This window comes from Anguilla anguilla, chromosome 2 (assembly GCF_013347855.1).
Source record: "Anguilla anguilla isolate fAngAng1 chromosome 2, fAngAng1.pri, whole genome shotgun sequence".
NCBI classification, from domain to species: Eukaryota; Metazoa; Chordata; class Actinopteri; order Anguilliformes; family Anguillidae; genus Anguilla; species Anguilla anguilla.
In genome coordinates, this window is record NC_049202.1 from 71,987,099 (window position 1) to 72,005,237 (window position 18,139).

Genomic DNA, 18,139 nt, shown 5'->3' on the forward strand with positions numbered 1-18,139 from the left:
ACAGGCGAGAGTCGAAAATCCGAATCTAAGGACAGAGCAGGCAGGCTAAACTCGTAGTCGAACGGAACAGGCAAAAAGTCAAAACCGGGGATATGACAACACACTAGAAAGGCTCGAACGGCAACCGAGAAGAACAGAAGCACGATCTGGCGAAAACTAAAGCGCTAACAGAAACTAAATAGCAACAGTAATAAGTGGATGATGAGACGCAGGTGAAGATGGCTTGTAGAGGCTTGATTGATGATGAGGTGAACAGGTGGGACTGGGGTGGGGCGTGGGCAGGAACCAGGAACCTAAGGGGGGGAAAAAACCAACGCACACCCAAGCACACAAACACAGAAAGCACAAACGCAAACGAAACAAAGTAAACCGAAATAAAAAATAAGAAATAAACAAAAAAGAAACAGGAACACAACGGAGAATCAGGCTGAATTCCTGACAGCGTGTGTGTGAGCGTGTGTGAGTGTGTGTGAGTGTGTGTGTGTGTGAGCGTGTGAGTGTGTGTGTGAGCGTGTGTGAGTGTGTGTGAGTGTGTGTGTGTGTGAGCGTGTGTGTGTGTGTGTGCGCACCAAAACATCTGCTGATAAGCCGCCCACTCAGTTCACAGGGACAGGAAAGAGGGAGAGAGAATATTATTCCTGAATAGCGCCCAACTGTTTAGCTACATTTACAGTTTCTGTTATTGCATGTTGTCATTTTCATTTTTGACAAAATACACACTTCTTTCATTTTCACAAAGTATATAATTTCACACAAGTGTTTTTTTTTTTTTTTTTTGGGCTACGTGTTTGTACTTGCTTGTAGTCCCATTGTTGCATTGTTTCTTTGCCAACGCTGGTATGGTTTTTACTGATTTTTATAAATGCAATTTGGGTTAAATGCCTTGCTGAAGGGTACAATAGCAATGTCTTACCTTTAGTCCTATTCCTCACTGCTTATGTTACTGTTTTTTTTGTTGTGTTTGGGAGGGTGGGGGGGGGTTGTGATTTTATAAAAACTACTAAAAAAAAACAACTCAAAATCCTTGAAGCAAGAAACAGCGTAGTCACTGCTCTGTGATGGCTGATTTTACTTCCCTGTCATAGGAAAATCTGTTCCTTAATTATTTAAGTTTATTGGTACCCACATAGAACAATGAGGCATATCATAGATTCATGCAACTCACATCCATAAAAACAATAAAGCATGCTTTATTTAGATTTATGCTTAGCAGTACAAGATCTCTGCTCATAAACGCACACACACACACACAAACACACACACATAGATGAGGCCAGATAAAATTTTAAAAAGTCAGAAGTAAAAAAAAACTACTCCCTAGGTAGAGTTTAAAGGAAATGCCGAACCCCGTCTCAGAATGAACAGAGACCACAGCAGGTTCACGGCCCTGCGATCTGAAGCCCCCTTTCTCTTTAAAACTTTCTCTTTAAAACTTTGACCTGTTGGCTTTCTCCCTCTGTAGCGCTCGCATGCGCTGAGGTGCTGAGGCTGCGGGATCATCCATCCCCAGAGGAAGACGAGCGGGACGTTTGGAATGGGAGATAAAGATGTGGGGGGGGGGGGGGCTGGGGGAGGGACCTGTTTCACTTGGCGGGCACTGGCGGGTACTCTTTGGGGGTGGGGGTGTGGGGGGAGGGGGGCGGTGAGGGAGGAGTCTCATCCGCAGCCGGACCGCGGCTGTTCACCCCAGCCTGTTTCGCTTGGCGGGTTCTCTTTGTGGCGAACACCGTCTGTGCGCCGGTCCCACGGTCTCCGAGTCTGTATGTCATTAACGCTCAGCTCCCATTTATAACCACTCCCCCCCCCCCAATGCCCACATCAAAGGACAAGCTCATCGTTATGAGACCCCGGCATTAAAAAAAAGAAAAAAAAATATTGAGAAATTTCATCAAGGCCGCTCGTTCTCGTATGTATACAGCTTGCCGACTATGCTTTTTTTTTTTTTTTTGTTGCATCAAAAATTATACGAACAAAAACTTTCAATGAATATTGACCGGAAATAAAGTTGGAGCACGCTGATGTAAAAAGGACTACTCGGCAGAAAGGATTTCTTTTGAGCAGAGATTATCTCTTGGGTTGTCTGACCTTCCAGCGTGGATTACAGCTTCTTCAGAATCTTGCTATCGGAGTGCTATTTTCGAAGTGCTCTTTTCTGGAGAATAGCCTTTGGAAGGATCTGTTGTTGCAGGGCGATCCTCCCTATTTTGTGTGGGAGCGTTGATTAAGTGTGGAGGACACAGAGACTGACTGCGTGCTATGGAGATTATGGGATATGCAGTTCGTGAGGGCGTTTCTCTGAACACAGAGACCCCTGGGTTGGCTTTCGGGTGCCTGAAGGGGTCTCGCATTCACATTCTGGCCTTTAGGAGGCGCTCTTCTTCAGAGCTACTCACAGAAATGCAGAAAGCTTAAGGCCATGAGCAGAGCTGTTTCTGAGTTACTGTCACAAACGACAGCAGCAGCTAATCATATATAAACCTACAGCATGAGGCTAAGCTGTTGCTGCTCCTCTCTCTTTCACACACACACATATTCACAGACACACACTCTCTCACACACACACACATTCACACGCACTCTCTCTCTCACACACACTCTCACACACACACATTCACACACACTCTCACACACTCTCACAAACACACGCACACATTCACACGCACTCTCACTCTCACACACAAACATGCAGACGCCCATACACACACGTATAGTACACACAAACACGCACACACACGCACTCACACACGCATGAACCACGTGTAGTCAGTGTCTCTTGGCTAAACATTAACGGACCTGTATGCGCTACAAAAAGAAAAACTAACAAAGGAATTGAGGGTTGGCGGGTTTTTATAATTTTTTGCCTGATTCAGAAATGGGTAGAAGGCTCGTGGGATTGGAGACTGATTTGGGGCGGTTTTCTCGGCCCACCCACCGCACGGCCAGCATCCGCGTTGTGCTTTGTTGTAGGTGGAGGAGGGCGAGAGAGCACACGGCCCTGCCGGTTCCTCTGGTCGCCCGCCGCTCGGTCAGGCAGGCGGGTTGTTTCCCGCCAACGTCTGTGCTTTTTGGCGCTAGACCACTGTCTGGAATCAACTGCACTGCAGACGGGCTTCATCCGCGAGGAAAGGCTGTGGCTGCCATAGTTTCCTGGGCCTCGTCAGCCCTCTGAGCAGCAAGTTTTATGGCATGTTTTTTTTCTTCCATTCTAAGTCTAGAACATTCCATTCTAGGCCTAGAACCGTGTTCTAGAACTCCGTTGCTTTTCAGTCACCAGCAGCGATTGTGACATCAGCATCAGAATGTTGTGTTAGCAACATTCTAATCGCTCATTTTGTGTTAATGAGAACCCTGTAGTGGGTTCTACTTAAGGAAGTAGCCTCTAGAGCCTGGCAAATTTAGGAGAGGAGAGAGTGAGACAGACGAGACGCTGACGCTGCTGTAAATACACACAGAAGCCCACTGTGCCCCATAGCCAGCGGCCAATCACAAGCGAGCTGTTTATAGCAGGGTTCCATTAGCAGTGATGTATATGCCTGCAGTGTGCATGCCAAGCCCGCGGTGTATATTTTAGGTATATTCTTGGTGTGCCTCTTTGTTTGTGCAGTCTGCAGTTTTCGAAGGTGGTTTGCTGACACAGAATTCAGGTTTCACTGCTACCTCTGCAGCTTCTGAATGGACACACACATGCACACACACAGACACATATGAACATGCACACCCACACACACACACACACTTTCATGCATGCACCTACATATGCACATTTACATGCAAATACCAAATATCGAAATACACACACACACACACACAAACACACACACACTGGGACACTTAATGTGAAAAGTGCTATGAAAAGATAAAACTGATTGATTGACTGATTTCTATAATATGGGTGATACAGCAACATTACCCATGACCCTGTGACTTTTAATGCTGGCTGTGTATGCCTATCTCAGACACTTAGTGTCAGAGATTGATGAGCCGTATGATGTTTGATCGAGCTGCGGGGGGGGGGGGTCATGGGGGCAGAGGAAGCACTCAAGTAGAGGAATGGACATAAAATAATGTGAGGTCAGGCTGTAGTGCCCTGCTTCATTGGTTTGCCTAGGAAACCATGGTGATGGCCGTAAACACCACTCTTCAGCGAAGGACTTCCTCTTTCACTTCCTGTTTCAAGGCCATCTGCACGTTTGTCAAGTCACGCTTCTGCCCTGAAGAAACCATGAGCTTGTCAGCTAGGGCATGACCACACCCAACTGAATCTGACCAGACCCAACCAGACCCAATTCACCCAGGCCAAACCTGTTGATGCCAGATCACAACAGGCCCAATGAGACCAAACCTGTCAATGCCAGACCAAACTAGACCAGCCTCACCCAGACCAGACCAGACCTGTCAATTCTGGACCAAAACAGGCCCAACCACATCGGACCGGTCCATAACCAGACTAAAACAGTCTCTCAGAACATTTCTCATGACCATCTCATAACGATGGTCTCAACAGCTAGTGTGACACAAACAGATCTCCCACAATCAATATCCACACATGTGATGTCACTCCTGTCTTGCCCTTGAACTCTGCCCTATTTCTAAAAACCCCATTAACACAGATCAGATGACAAAAAACCCATGAGAACTGTATCAAAGTAACTGTACATACAGCCAATGCAAACAACCACAGGCTTCCCCTCAGTTTGTTTTGGGACATAAAACCGACATTTCCGCTTTAATATGAATTTAATCTACTGATGGCATTAAGTGCTGCACTGAGCGCACTGCCTATTAACTAAAGACTATTGGAGAAATGGCCTAACCTCTTTTGCAGAGAGGATCTGACCTTCTTTCGGTTAACGAAACGTGAGGCTTAAATTGGGCACGTTCCCGTCAGTGGAGGATGCGGAGACATCGATGCACAAGTTTTTCCACACATCAGGGCAAGATTCCCGCAAAAGTATCCCTTTCGCCTGGGGCCCGTTGTCACAAAGCAGGAATGCCGAGTTGCCTGGATAAGTGGACCGAGTGAAAAACCCGGAAACCCTCCCAAATCCGCAACACGGACTGAGGTAAAAAGGGCTGTTCCAGGGTTTTAACTCTGCGCGGTTATACAGCTAACTCAGTGATCCACCCTCGTGATACAGACACCAGGCTACTCCAGAGCTTCCCTCCAATACGTCACTAGCAGCTCGTTACTTTCCTCCGCCATCTCCCTTTCATGCATTCCCGCCATTTGGCAGATGCTGTTATCCAGCGTGACGTAGAGAGAGAAGGCGAGGGCGTAAGCCGGGGGTCGAGTGCAACAGTAACCCTAGAGGTGGGAGGTACGTACTCAGAAACCACAATCGTGAAAACCCGGGCTCAGCCGTAAGCTAGGTCAGGCTGACAGGGGAAAAATACGAGAGGATTAAACCAACGGCGATATGTTCAATTCAGCAGCATAACAAGCTCACAATGCAACAAAAAAAAAAAATGAAAAAAAAAAAAATAACAGCAATTTTCCTGTGGTTCCCACTCAAGTTCTTGGGCTCAGACCCCTGCTCTGGCAGGGGCATTAGAGGGGCAGGAATTGAGACGTTCGGTTCGTTTGTTCCCCGCGGCCACAGACGGCTGAAACAATACGGGCTTCTGCTGACGTCCAAGCGGAAAACTGGAATGCCGGAACATCGAGGAGAGACTTTGGAAAGCTGTGGGTAAGGGTGTAAACTGTGTAACCAGGTGTGTGTGTGTGTGTGCGTGTGTGAATATTCTGTGTGTGTGTGTGTCTATGTGTGCGTGAGTGTAAGCAGTGAGTGTGGTATGTGGTGCGCGTGTGTGCATGAGTATGTTTTGAGCGTTTGTTTACGCCTGATTATGAAATCTGCACCATTACCAGCAAGCACCTTTTTCTTAACTGAGTGACAGTCGTACACTATAAAACTGCAGAATTATGTTTGTTGTTACCTTGAGAGGCATCAATTGTAAAGCGCTTTGGATAAAAGCGCTATATAAATGCAGTCCATTTACCATTTACCTTCCTTGGTTTTGGGGGAGTGTTATAGTGAAACTTTGGCAGATACTGGGGAAGAGTTAATAATCATTATTTTTCTTAGATGTAAAAAAAAAAAAGAAGTCTAAATAACTTAAATAACTAAATAAAAGCCTAAATAACTCCAAATAACTTGTAAAAGCCACTTAGATGGTTTGGATTTACTATAACTCTATATAATGGCAGTCCCAACTAACAGAGTGGTTTTGCAAGGACATGCTTCGACCCCAGTATCACCAGGACAATGGAGTGTGTTTGTGAGGACAGTGGTTCTGTCCCAGTATCACCAGGACAATGGAGTGTGTTTGTGAGGACAGTGGTCTCCCAGTTTCTCCATCTTTCCTTCATTTTTCTTTTTTTCAGTCTCTTGGCCTATCTGCCTTCCTCTCTCTTGCATGGGGGACATATGCATTTATATTTCACATGAAGGTGTACTTCAAGCATAAAACTGCAACCATACACACAATTTATGTCTCATTGTGATTTTCTTAAGATTTTGTTTTGAAGTAATACTGTTTGGATGTCTCATGCAACTTTCACGACAGGGTTACTTTTTTTTTTTTTCAACGCCTTTGCTAGGTTCTATCAAGGAACTAAAGAAGGGACGGAATGTTCCAAATTGCAGTCACATTACTGTACGTAGAGCGGTCGCACTCTACGTTTCTGACATCACTTTGTGGAGGAAGTGGTTTCGGTTGCACTTCTGGTTAAAAATATCCGCTATATAAAGAAGAGGAGGCAGATAACCTGAGGGCTGAGTTCTTCTCACCACACCGCACAGCCACGCGCTGAGCGCCGGCAGCATTACAGCTTAAAGATCTCACTTTCTTTGTCTTTCCGTTAAATCAGTAGTTGTTTCAATCGTCACCTCCATTATTGCGTATAGAGACGCAAAGCTTGTGGCAAGCACGCAATTTCTGTGGTGGAACAGGAAAAAGCCAGACAAAAACAAAATAAAACTCAAAAAAAAAAAAAAAAAAAAACATCAAAAAAGTGAATCAACAAGTTCTGTGTGCTTTTTTGTGTCACCTGTGTTCCTGTGTTACCAAGTCCATTTCATTTCTAGCCGTGCATTATTAATTATTACTGATTACTGTCTTTACGATATTCTTGTTCAAACCACCACCCACAAATAGATGGAAATTCCTTAGCTAATTTCACTGGCCTTCTCTGAAGGGCGACATGGTAATGTATACTGAACGAAAGTTCAAACCACGCATTTGGAAGGGGGTTTTTTGTGTGTGAAAGTGCCTTAATGCTTTGAAGTGCATTGAATTGCATTGTTTGATGCACTCAACAATGTACTTTGTTCTGCACTGTTGTATGAAAGGTGTGATACAAATTTTATTGTTGTTATTATTATTATTATTATTATTATTATTATTATTATAATTGTTATTATTATGAAGTGGACAGTTCACGATTTGTACCCACAAATAAAAGAATGTGTAACTCATTATACGGCATAAAAGGTATGCACTTTATAAACTTCGTTCCTTCCTGTTTATACTGTCACGGCTTGCTCAGAAGGGTATTTCGCCATATGTTCCATACTGAGCAACTGCCACGTAGGCACAGTCGCTGTGAGCAGCCTTCCGCGGTGGCGGGGAGGCTGGGGGGGGGGGGGCGCTGGACTCGAGGGCGGAAGCAGGTTTTGACAGGTGTTTACTGTCTCCGAAAGGTTGACGGGACAAAGACCAGAGCTATCTGCAGAGAGGTGTCACGGAGGGCGGTGTGCGGTGGGAAATGTCGCCCATCTGGATCCAGTACGAGCCGTCTAATGCACTAATCGTTTGGATCCAAAGTACTTACTGGCCTTTTTTTCTCCGGCGTGTTAAAAAAAATAAATAATAACAATAATTGAATTCCCAGAATTCCATGGGGTCACTGGTGATGGGATTTCAAGGGAGCATTCCTCAGTGTTTTCTGTCTGTTCACCGTGTAGCTCCAGCTTTGCTGGGGAAAAAAAACGATACGAAAGTTTGCGTCACATTCACTTCGCCGATGCTGTTATGCACAGGGCCCGTGCTGTAAAGGGCTAGATCACTGCGACTCTCAGGAAGTCTCTACTCTAAAGTGCAGTATCGCCAAGACGGCCCATCAGTAATAAGTGTTATGTGCATTTAACGACCAACAATTCATATTATAACTAAAGAAAATATCACTAGAGAGATAATGGTCTATTTGGTGTACTGATGGGGTTTCGTAAAAAAAGCATTAAAAAAAAAACAGTTAAAATAAACTCACAGGGCTTCACAGTGTAAACTAGTGATGGGAGAGTGAGGGTTTTTTTAACCAAAAACTGACAGAGCTGCTATATACCAACCCACTGCCTCACTGATTTCAACCAATTGTTGTGTTATGCGATGGCTAGAAAAAACCATTTTTGATTGGTTCAGACAAGGTATTGACAGCCCACTGTCACACCACCCAGTAAGGGTTTTTTGCATATGTAACCACGGTTTTATCAGCTCTGGGTCACCGTCAGGGATCGACCTCTCGGTACCGCTGGGTCTGAAGGGTCCTGAAGATCAACCGCTCATCGACCTTCCACTTACGGGTGAAGCCGCACCTCCTCCGACGAGATCGTCCAGCATTGTTCTCGTCCCCTCCCAAAATCGGTCGCTTATGGGCGAGAGAAGAAAAAAAAATTGAAATGGGAGACAATTTACACGCCGGGGTAGTTAATCCGATTGGTCATCGCGCTGCGTTCCCCTCGTCCATCCGGTCCCTTTGCCGGCTTGCTTCGTGCCGCCAGCTATCCCAGCATGCTTTGCGGATGCCACAAAATGGCTGCTCATTGAAAAGGTATGGAGGCGCCAAAGAAATTTGCTCTTCCAGTGGAATGATATACGGTGGGAAAAAATGTGAAATTCGGGAAGATATACATTTATATTTCAGATGAAGGTGTACTTTGAGGCATAAAATTGCATTAATAAAATGCATGATTTTTTGTGACTTTCTGAAGATATATAATCAGGGTTACTGTTTTACACCTTTTCTAGGTTAAATCATGGAACTAGAGATACTGTAAGACTCAAAATTGTTGTCACAGTGGTTTGCTTGATGTCTTACTGACATCATTTTGTGGAGGAAGTGGTTTTGGGTTGCACTTTGGTTGAAAATGTCTGCTACACAAACGAGAAGTAGGAGATATCGAATACGAAATTCACCATTAACATCACCATAGGAACCCACAAAGTAACAGCAACAAGCTTGAGACACACAAAAGTCCAAATACAATGACACCCACCCATTATTTCACTTGCTATAATTGTTTTAAGTGTACTAAACTGCAGCACAGCCCACATAAATATTTTCTACTCCTCTAAGTTAAGCAATATGTTGCTTTATTCACTCATTTCCGTCACTGAGCTAGAACGGGATTAATCATTCGATTAATGAAATATGTATTTGTTTTGGATACGAGTGAAATACGTATTTGTTTTGGATTCAAATACTTTTCTGTGTTCTGCTGATCTTGCCTGGTGTAATGGAGCCTGCTAATATGACCAGAAGGCGGGGTTTGCACTTTTTGAGAGTATTTCGTTGGTTCCAATACGATACAGACAAGATCAGCAATGCGTAGAAAAGTATTTGAATCCAAAACAAATGCACAGTTGACCCAGGTCTGGCTTGCACACTTACCCGGCCAAATAAAACTAGTGTAGCTAAGCCAGCTGGCTAGCTTGTGACCGCGCGATAAAATATGAGCTACAGCTTTCATGGCCATTAAAATAGGTTTGCAGCCTGGCCGAGGCAGAAGCAGGAATTTTGACAGCTGCGTAGGAACTTTGACGAGTTCTGACGAGTGGACAAACATTCCGGAATTTGGTGAACTAAGCAGGATTTAATTTGCCCAACCTAACCCTAACCCCCCCACCCCCACTCCAACCCAGCATTCAAAACAATATTTTATACAGTAAAATATCCAATGTTACCTCAGTACTAACAATGTCAATTCAACATATTTGGCCCTAATTGGGCCCAGTAAATCCACATTGGGCCCAAATGATCGAAATAATGGGCCAAAGTGGTTCTAGTTTGGATTTAATGTGCCCAATGTGCAGCAGCAGGGCGCCTTGTACCCCCTCCCACCCGACCAAAGGGATCACAGAGCTTCTCCACCCTAGCTCCCCAGTGGTGGAACGAAATCCCTGTCTTTCTTCGAACCTCCCTCTCACTGCCCACCTTCCGCCATGGCCTGAAGACTCATCTCTTCAGACTATACCTAGACTAACCACCACCACGCTGTATATTTCACTCTAAATCCACCCCCCCCCCCCCTTTCATGACACTTGTTACATGTTGCCCCATCCCAGCACTTTTTGGTAATTTGTATTTGTCCTAATACTGTAGCTTATTCTGTAGTTGGCTTTGCAGAGGTTAGGTCAGAATAGTGTTCATTGTGTGAACTAAACTGTGTTCTTGGCTAGAAATAGCTGTACAAGTAAGTATTGTATCTTATTGAACCTGTGTTTTGTAGTTGTCCATGACCATGAAATGCACTTTTTGTACGTCGCTTTGGATAAAAGCGTCTGTCAAATAAATGTAATGTAATGTAATGTAATGCAATTGTGCCCAATTGCGATAATTTAGAGGGGAATTAACACTGTTAGACTTGAAGTAACACTGGACATTGTACTGTGCAGACTAATTAGGGGACCCCCCCCCCCCCCCCCCCTTCCCCCGGCCAATTAGCTCACTGATCCAGAGGTAACCGGGGGCAACCGAATCGCGCCCACGCAATGCCCCTGACAGGAGCAGAGCAGCCCAGCCCCTGCTACGGAAACTTCTGGACTCCAACTGACGCCGCCCGCTCGCATAAAGGCACTCACTGTGTCCAACTGTTACGCGATATTCCTTTCAGTGGCAATGGATTCGCTGTTGATAATAATTCATTCTCTGTAAAAATCTCGGTCTGCGGCGTACATTCCGATGGCGAATTCTCGTCGGAGCAGTCCAGAAGCGCGTCCCGCACAAACGCCGCTTTCTGTGCTCCCTGTCCCTTTTCGACGCCTGCCCTTGCTTGTGAATGACCCGTACGTAAGCGACACTTGAGACAGAAGGGGGGGGGGGGTGTTTCGGAGGGGAATTGGGGGGTCGGGGGGTAACTCTCTCAAACCGCTTGCGTCGAGCGCTACCGTCCTCTTAATCCGTCATCTGGGCTGTGCGCAGTCACGTTCTGACTGCAGCGTAAAGGCTAAATTATGGAAAGCATTTTGTAACTATATACTTCGGCGGTTCTTTTTCCCCCCATCCCCATGTTGTGGAGTCCAGAGACGCACGTGAGGTGGCACATGAAGGTTCCGGGAGAAGCAGTAAGACGGCGATTCCCCGCCTTTCCGGGGGAAGGTTAGTCTCTGACTGCTTCAGGCGAGCCAGGTGATTGACAGCCCACTGTGGCTCCTCCCTGCAGCTCGGCAGGCGAATCGCAGCTCTTGTCACAGCTCGTGAACCCGTGGATGAGTTACGGTGGTGTGCTACCGGACGGTCTGGATGCCTTTTTAGCCCCGGGGAATGGGGCGTACCGGAATAGAACCGTGTCACCCCTCCAGCTCCCGGAGAGCTGGAGACTCTGCATCCCTTTTATTTCCCTGCCCTGGATTCAGTCCCATTTCCCACTTCCTGTGACGGGGTGACAGGGAGGTCATGAGGGGGGGGGGGGCATGGGGGGAGAGTGTGGGCAGAGTGGGAGGGACCGTGGCGGGGGAAGGGGAAGGGGGGGGAGGTGGTTTTAGGGGGTTTTTCCAATTAACAACAGGAAAAAGGTCCAGGAGATCGAAAGCAAGTCCACTAACATGTACACACAGGAATTCAGCCGCCTTAAAAGCTTAGGTAACCAGGCACACCTAATGCCAAGCCTTCACTCACAACGACCGAAAATAGCCGTAAACGTTCAGCACGTGGTCAGTTTTCCATCGTAGGTATCAAAGAGGAAGCATGATGATATCGTGCTTTTAGTATTAAATGCGTTTTACTTCGTATTCACTGAATATTGTCTTCCTTTAGGCAGGAAAGCTGTCCTTGGCTGTACGTTCTAGTAGTATTCTTTTGTTTCTTCTTTGTGTTTTTTTTTTTTTTTTTTTTGAGATTGTGGCTGCATTTAAATGCTGTGGATATTGTTTTGTAACTTGAGGGCAAATTTTATTTATTTATTTTTTTTTAGGTCGAAGGAAACGCACGAAGACAGGATTCAGGTCGAGGGTCCCATTCCCGTAAGGGTCGCCATGGTTTCTCAAATGCCCTCCAGCTCTTCGGGTCGTTAGTACAGTCAGGGATCAGCGAAAGAAGGGTTCTTCAGAGGGCAAGCTTGTTTCGCAGGCCCAGATTGGCTGGCAATGGAAGGAGAGGAGAGAGAGAGAGAGAGAAAAAAGGCCGAAGTTTGGCTGAAGTTTGCGACTCTTTGTTCAGAGCGACGACCAGAGCGAAGCTTAAGATTTCCGCCAAATTTACTGGAATACCGCCCGCAATCTCCTGGGCCTTCTGAAGTACGGGGGGGGGGGCAAGCTGGGGGAGGGGGGGGGGTATTGGGATTCCCCCCTGATTAAGTCAGACGCAGAAACAGTGTCGTCTCTGCGCCTGACCCCAGACCTGAAACACTCCGGAGGGGGACGACTTCCTGTTTCCTGTCCCCTGCATTGACGTATTGACGGGACTTCCAAGGAAGGGGAGAGCTGGGCGGGTTTCAGGAGTGTGGGGTGATATTAGGTTTTTTTCTTAGGGGGGGGGTTGGGCAGGGATTCTGGCCAGGCTTTGTGAAGGGCTCGAATCTCATAAATGGAGAATTCTGTCCTTTCCTCAGATGTAATCTGTGGTCTGGATTAGTGTGTGTGTGTGTGTGTGTGTGTGTGCATGTTCGTGTGTGTGTGTGTGTGCTTCCTTGCTTCTGTGTGTGTGTGTGTGTGTGTTTGTGTGTGTATCTTTGCATGCGTGTGTGTCTGTGCATGTGTGTGTGTGTGTGTGTGTGTCAGCGTGTTTGATTTGTGTGTGTGCATGTGTGCATCTCTGTGTGTATGTGTGTGTGTGTGTGTGTGTGGGTGAGTGTGTGTCAGCATGTTTGATTTGTGTGTGTGCATGTGTGCATCTCTGTGTGTATGTGTGTGTGTGGGTGAGTGTGTGTCAGCGTGTTTGATTTGTGTGTGTGCATGTGTGCATCTCTGTGTGTATGTGTGTGTGTGTGTGAGTGCATGTGTGCATCTCTGTGTGCATGTGTGTGTGTGGGTGAGTGTGTATGTGTGTGTGTGTGTGTGTGTCAGCGTGTTTGATTTGTGTCTGTGCATGTGTGCATCTCTGCGTGTATGTGTGTGTGTGTGTGAGTGCATGTGTGCATCTCTGTGTGCATGTGTGTGTGTGGGTGAGTGTGTATGTGTGTGTGTGTGTGTGTGTCAGCGTGTTTGATTTGTGTCTGTGCATGTGTGCATCTCTGTGTGTATGTGTGTGTGTGGGTGAGTGTGGATGAGTGTGGATGGGATGACTGTCTCTGTTCATCTTGACGTGCTTTCACATGTTGAGGCCTTATGGACAGAGAGGCCCTTTTCTGTGCTGCGAGTCTTGCTCAAGAGCCCGTTCCCTGCCCTTCCTGTCAGAAGTCAAGTGCGCTCTCAGCACAACTGGATTTCCCATCATGCCGTAGTCTTCACAGGAAGGCTGCGAACATAATTTCCTCAGATCCTGAGGCCAAGGGTTTGTGTGACTCAGCAGAACCCCCACCTTCCCTCTCCTCTCCTCATTTCTCTCCTCTTCTCACCCCTCTCATTTTCTCTACAAAAAGAGGCACGGTGAGTTTTGAGGAGAGAGGGAAATTACACCCCACCCCAAGCCAGTCTCCTCATCATCCTGCATGTGTGTGTACAGTGTCTAGGTGTGTCTTAGTTGTGTGTACAATGTTTGAGTATGTATGCACACTATAACTACTGCTGCAAAGAATTACAGCACCTAAACTACACAACACTATAACTACTGCTGCACAGAATTATAGCACCTAAACTACCCAACACTATAACTACAACAGCACAGAATTACAGCACCTAAACTACCCAACACTATAACTACAACAGCACAGAATTACAGCACCTAAACTACACAACACTATAACTACAACAGCACAGAATTACAACACCTAAACTACACAACACTATAACTACAACAGCACAGAATTACAGCACCTAAACTACACAACACTATAACTACAACAGCACAGAATTACAGCACCTAAACTACACAACACTATAACTACAACAGCACAGAATTACAGCACCTAAACTACACAACACTATAACTACAACAGCACAGAATTACAGCACCTAAACTACACAACACTATAACTACAACAGCACAGAATTACAGCACCTAAACTACAAAACACTATAACTACAACAGCACAGAATTACAGCACCTAAACTCTACAACACTATAACTACAACAGCACAGAATTACAGCACCTAAACTACACAACACTATAACTACAACAGCACAGAATTACAGCACCTAAACTACACAACACTATAACTACAACAGCACAGAATTACAGAACCTAAACTACCCAACACTAACTACAACAGCACAGAATTACAGCACCTAAACTACCCAATACTATAACTACAACAGCACAGAATTACAGCACCTAAACTACACAACACTATAACTACAACAGCACAGAATTACAGCACCTAAACTACACAACACTATAACTACAACAGCACAGAATTACAGCGCCTAAACTACACAACACTATAACTACAACAGCACAGAATTACAGCACCTAAACTCTACAACACTATAACTACAACAGCACAGAATTACAGCACCTAAACTACACAACACTATAACTACAACAGCACAGAATTACAGCACCTAAACTACACAACACTATAACTACAACAGCACAGAATTACAGCACCTAAACTACACAACACTATAACTACAACAGCACAGAATTACAGCACCTAAACTACACAACACTGTCACTACAACAAAGAAAAAAAAATTCAGCATGTGAGGTGCATTAACCACACATGCCTGCTGATTTCAGTTTTATTAAACTTTGGAGTTCAACACAGCCCGGAGGAAAACATCTGCAGAGAACAAACAAACATGTTGAGGTAGATTACTGAGGTTGTCGTCTGGGGCAACCTCCACCATCATCATTACAAAAGTTGCAGCTCAACAGTCAGTTCCCTTTATACTCAACGGCGCACTCAGTATGATATTGAGAAGTTTTGGTAAACAGAGCTGAAGTGAGAAGGCCTAGATCCTGTTTCCCCTGCGCCGACTCCCCAGCGAACACGTCCGTGGTGAAAAGGTGGTGAAAAGGTGGTGAAACGCCACCGCTGAGGTTAAAAACCTGGCTACGTTTTTTTTGTTTTTCCAAAAAAGTGAAAGTTTTCGGGCCGACGAGGAACGTAGCCAGGCTATATCCAGGTATGTCCTGGGATATGTTGAGTTTAGCCCAGTCAGTTTCACGTCGAAACGTCTCTCAGTGTAGGCTTCCACCCCTCAAGGCGTCTGCTTCACTTCTTCTGACCCATTGCTGACTTACATGGAATCAAAAGGGTGGTATCCAATGCTGGGTAATGGGGACTTATGTGACAGCACGCGAACAATGTTAGGAGAGAGAAGAGTGAGAGAGTAATGGCTTGTTATTAGAGGTCACCCATAGAGCCTGGATGGCTCAGTTGACAGAGCATCAGACTTTTAATCTGAGGGTCTAGGTTTCAAGTCCCTATTTGGGCATAGCCGTCTGAATTATGAGGTTTTTAAGTCATAAAAAAGTTTCCAGTGTTCCTTACGGTTCCTTGCTCTGGATAAGAGCCACTGCCAAATGATTGTAAATGTAACTTTGACTAGTCTTGTACCAGTCTGTTCATGGCTAACTTTTGGTTCTAAGCTGGTATCAGTTTGTTCATGACTAACATTAGGTTCTAAACTGGTATCAGTCTGTTTGACTAACTTTTGGTTCAAAGCTGGTATTAGTCTGTTAATGACTAACTTTAGGTTCTAAGCTGTTATCAGTCTGTTGGACTAACTATGGGTTCTAAGCTGGTATCCATCTGTTCAGGACCAACATTCAGTTAGAAACCGAAAACAATCTGTTTATGACTACCAGATGTCCATGTTTCAAAAAATGATTTTCTATGTTTGTTTAATTATTATGAGTCACATCAGTTCTCAGGCAATTTGTATTATGTGGTGCTGAATAATTCAATAAAGACAATTAGCCAAACTAGCATTGTGTTAAAATCTATTTCTGCACAAAATGATGGAACTTTAACATATGTTAAGCAGGAGCTTAACAAATCAAGAGTTTGTTTTGGGATGGAAACCAGTGAACACAGTTTGTGAAAATGTTCTTATTTTAAAGTTTTCCTTCCCCGCACCTTACCAGGTGCCTAAAATTTGACCTCCCTCCTCGCTGATCTTTGTGAATTCATACCACTGGTTTCTCTTCATCTTCCTTAGAACGTATTACTCTTGCTTCCAGTGGTCAGCCTGGAGGCCCCTTTTGATTTTTTTTTCCCCCATCCACCTGTACGTATAGATGTATCATTGGTTTACGTCATTTCTAAACTTATAATACTTTAGGTTACGGAAATAAAAACAACAGAACTGAGCAGAAATCAAAACAAACGACAACAAAAAAATTAAATTGACAAAACATAACAAAACTGAACCAGGGACGTTGCATAGGCAAAAGTTCAACTGTGGACGTGCCGTTTCTCTTCGCACCTAACCCTTCGCAGTCTAACCGAGGCCTCTTCACGCCCCAGAAAAGGCTTTGCATCGCACCTCGCTGTTTTCTGTTCGCTCACTCGTTCGCTTTCTTCCTTCTCACCCCTCGGTTCCTGTTCCACAGGTGCTGCGGTTTCCGCAGCTGCGTTTTGCAAAGCTGGCAGAAACCTCGGCGGTGGCTGTTCTACTGATAGAGACCTCAGAAGTGGTTGCTACGCTGATAGAGACCTCAGCGGTGGTTGCTATGCTGATAGAGACTTCAGCAGTGGTTGCTATGCTGATGGAGGCCTTAGCTATTGTTGCTACGCTGATAGAGACCATAGCAGTGGTCGCTACGCTGATAGAGACCATAGCAGTGGTCGCTACGCTGATAGAGACCATAGCAGTGGTTGCTATGCTGATAGAGACTCAGCGGTGGTTGCTATGCTGATAGAGACCTCAGCGGTGGTTGCTATGCTGATAGAGACTTCAGCAGTGGTTGCTACGCTGATAGAGACTTCAGCAGTGGTTGCTATGCTGATAGAGACTTCAGCAGTGGTTGCTATGCTGATAGAGACTTCAGCAGTGGTTGCTATGCTGATAGAGACCTCAGCGGTGGTTGCTATGCTGATAGAGACTTCAGCAGTGGTTGCTACGCTGATAGAGACTTCAGCAGTGGTTGCTATGCTGATAGAGACTTCAGCAGTGGTTGCTACGCTGATAGAGACTTCAGCAGTGGTTGCTATGCTGATAGAGACTTCAGCAGTGGTTGCTACGCTGATAGAGACTTCAGCAGTGGTTGCTACGCTGATAGAGACTCAGCGGTGGTTGCTACGCTGATAGAGACTCAGCGGTGGTTGCTATGCTGATAGAGACTTCAGCAGTGGTTGCTACGCTGATAGAGACTTCAGCAGTGGTTGCTACGCTGATAGAGACTCAGCGGTGGTTGCTACGCTGATAGAGACTCAGCGGTGGTTGCTATGCTGATAGAGACCTCAGCGGTGGTTGCTACGCTGATAGAGACTCAGCGGTGGTTGCTGTGGTGCCTGCCTCAAGTGGTCGAGGGTTCGTAACCGAGCCGTTCGTAACCGAGCCGAGCCCGCAATAAACAAAAAGCGCATAATTTGCATTGCTCCGTGGACAAGCGTCTGCTATGCAATGTAAACAGTCCAATGGGTTGCCATTGCCATAGTGACTGAACTGAAATTGTGACCATAGGACTCTAGGTCTGGGCCGGGATTCATAAAGTTTTTTTATTAACACTCGGTAACATGTTCAGTGTTAACTCAACTCTAAGAGAGTACATACACTATGAGTGCATTAGGGACCACATGTACTCTGCAACGACTTTTAACACTGGGCATTTTATTGTGTACTAATCAAAGTCTTTATGAATCCAGGCCCAGA

The 18,139-nt window shown here is 45.5% G+C and overlaps 1 protein-coding gene and 1 non-coding gene across 3 annotated transcripts in view; one reads left to right on the plus strand and one right to left on the minus strand.

Annotated features, from left to right (window-relative positions):
- Positions 1-18,139, minus strand: part of LOC118219617 (cytochrome P450 2K1-like) — a 607,214-nt gene that overhangs the window by 274,850 nt on the left and 314,225 nt on the right. The window lies entirely within an intron of this gene.
- trnak-uuu lies at positions 15,685-15,757 on the plus strand. The gene has a single exon. It is a non-coding gene; the product is annotated as a tRNA-Lys (tRNA).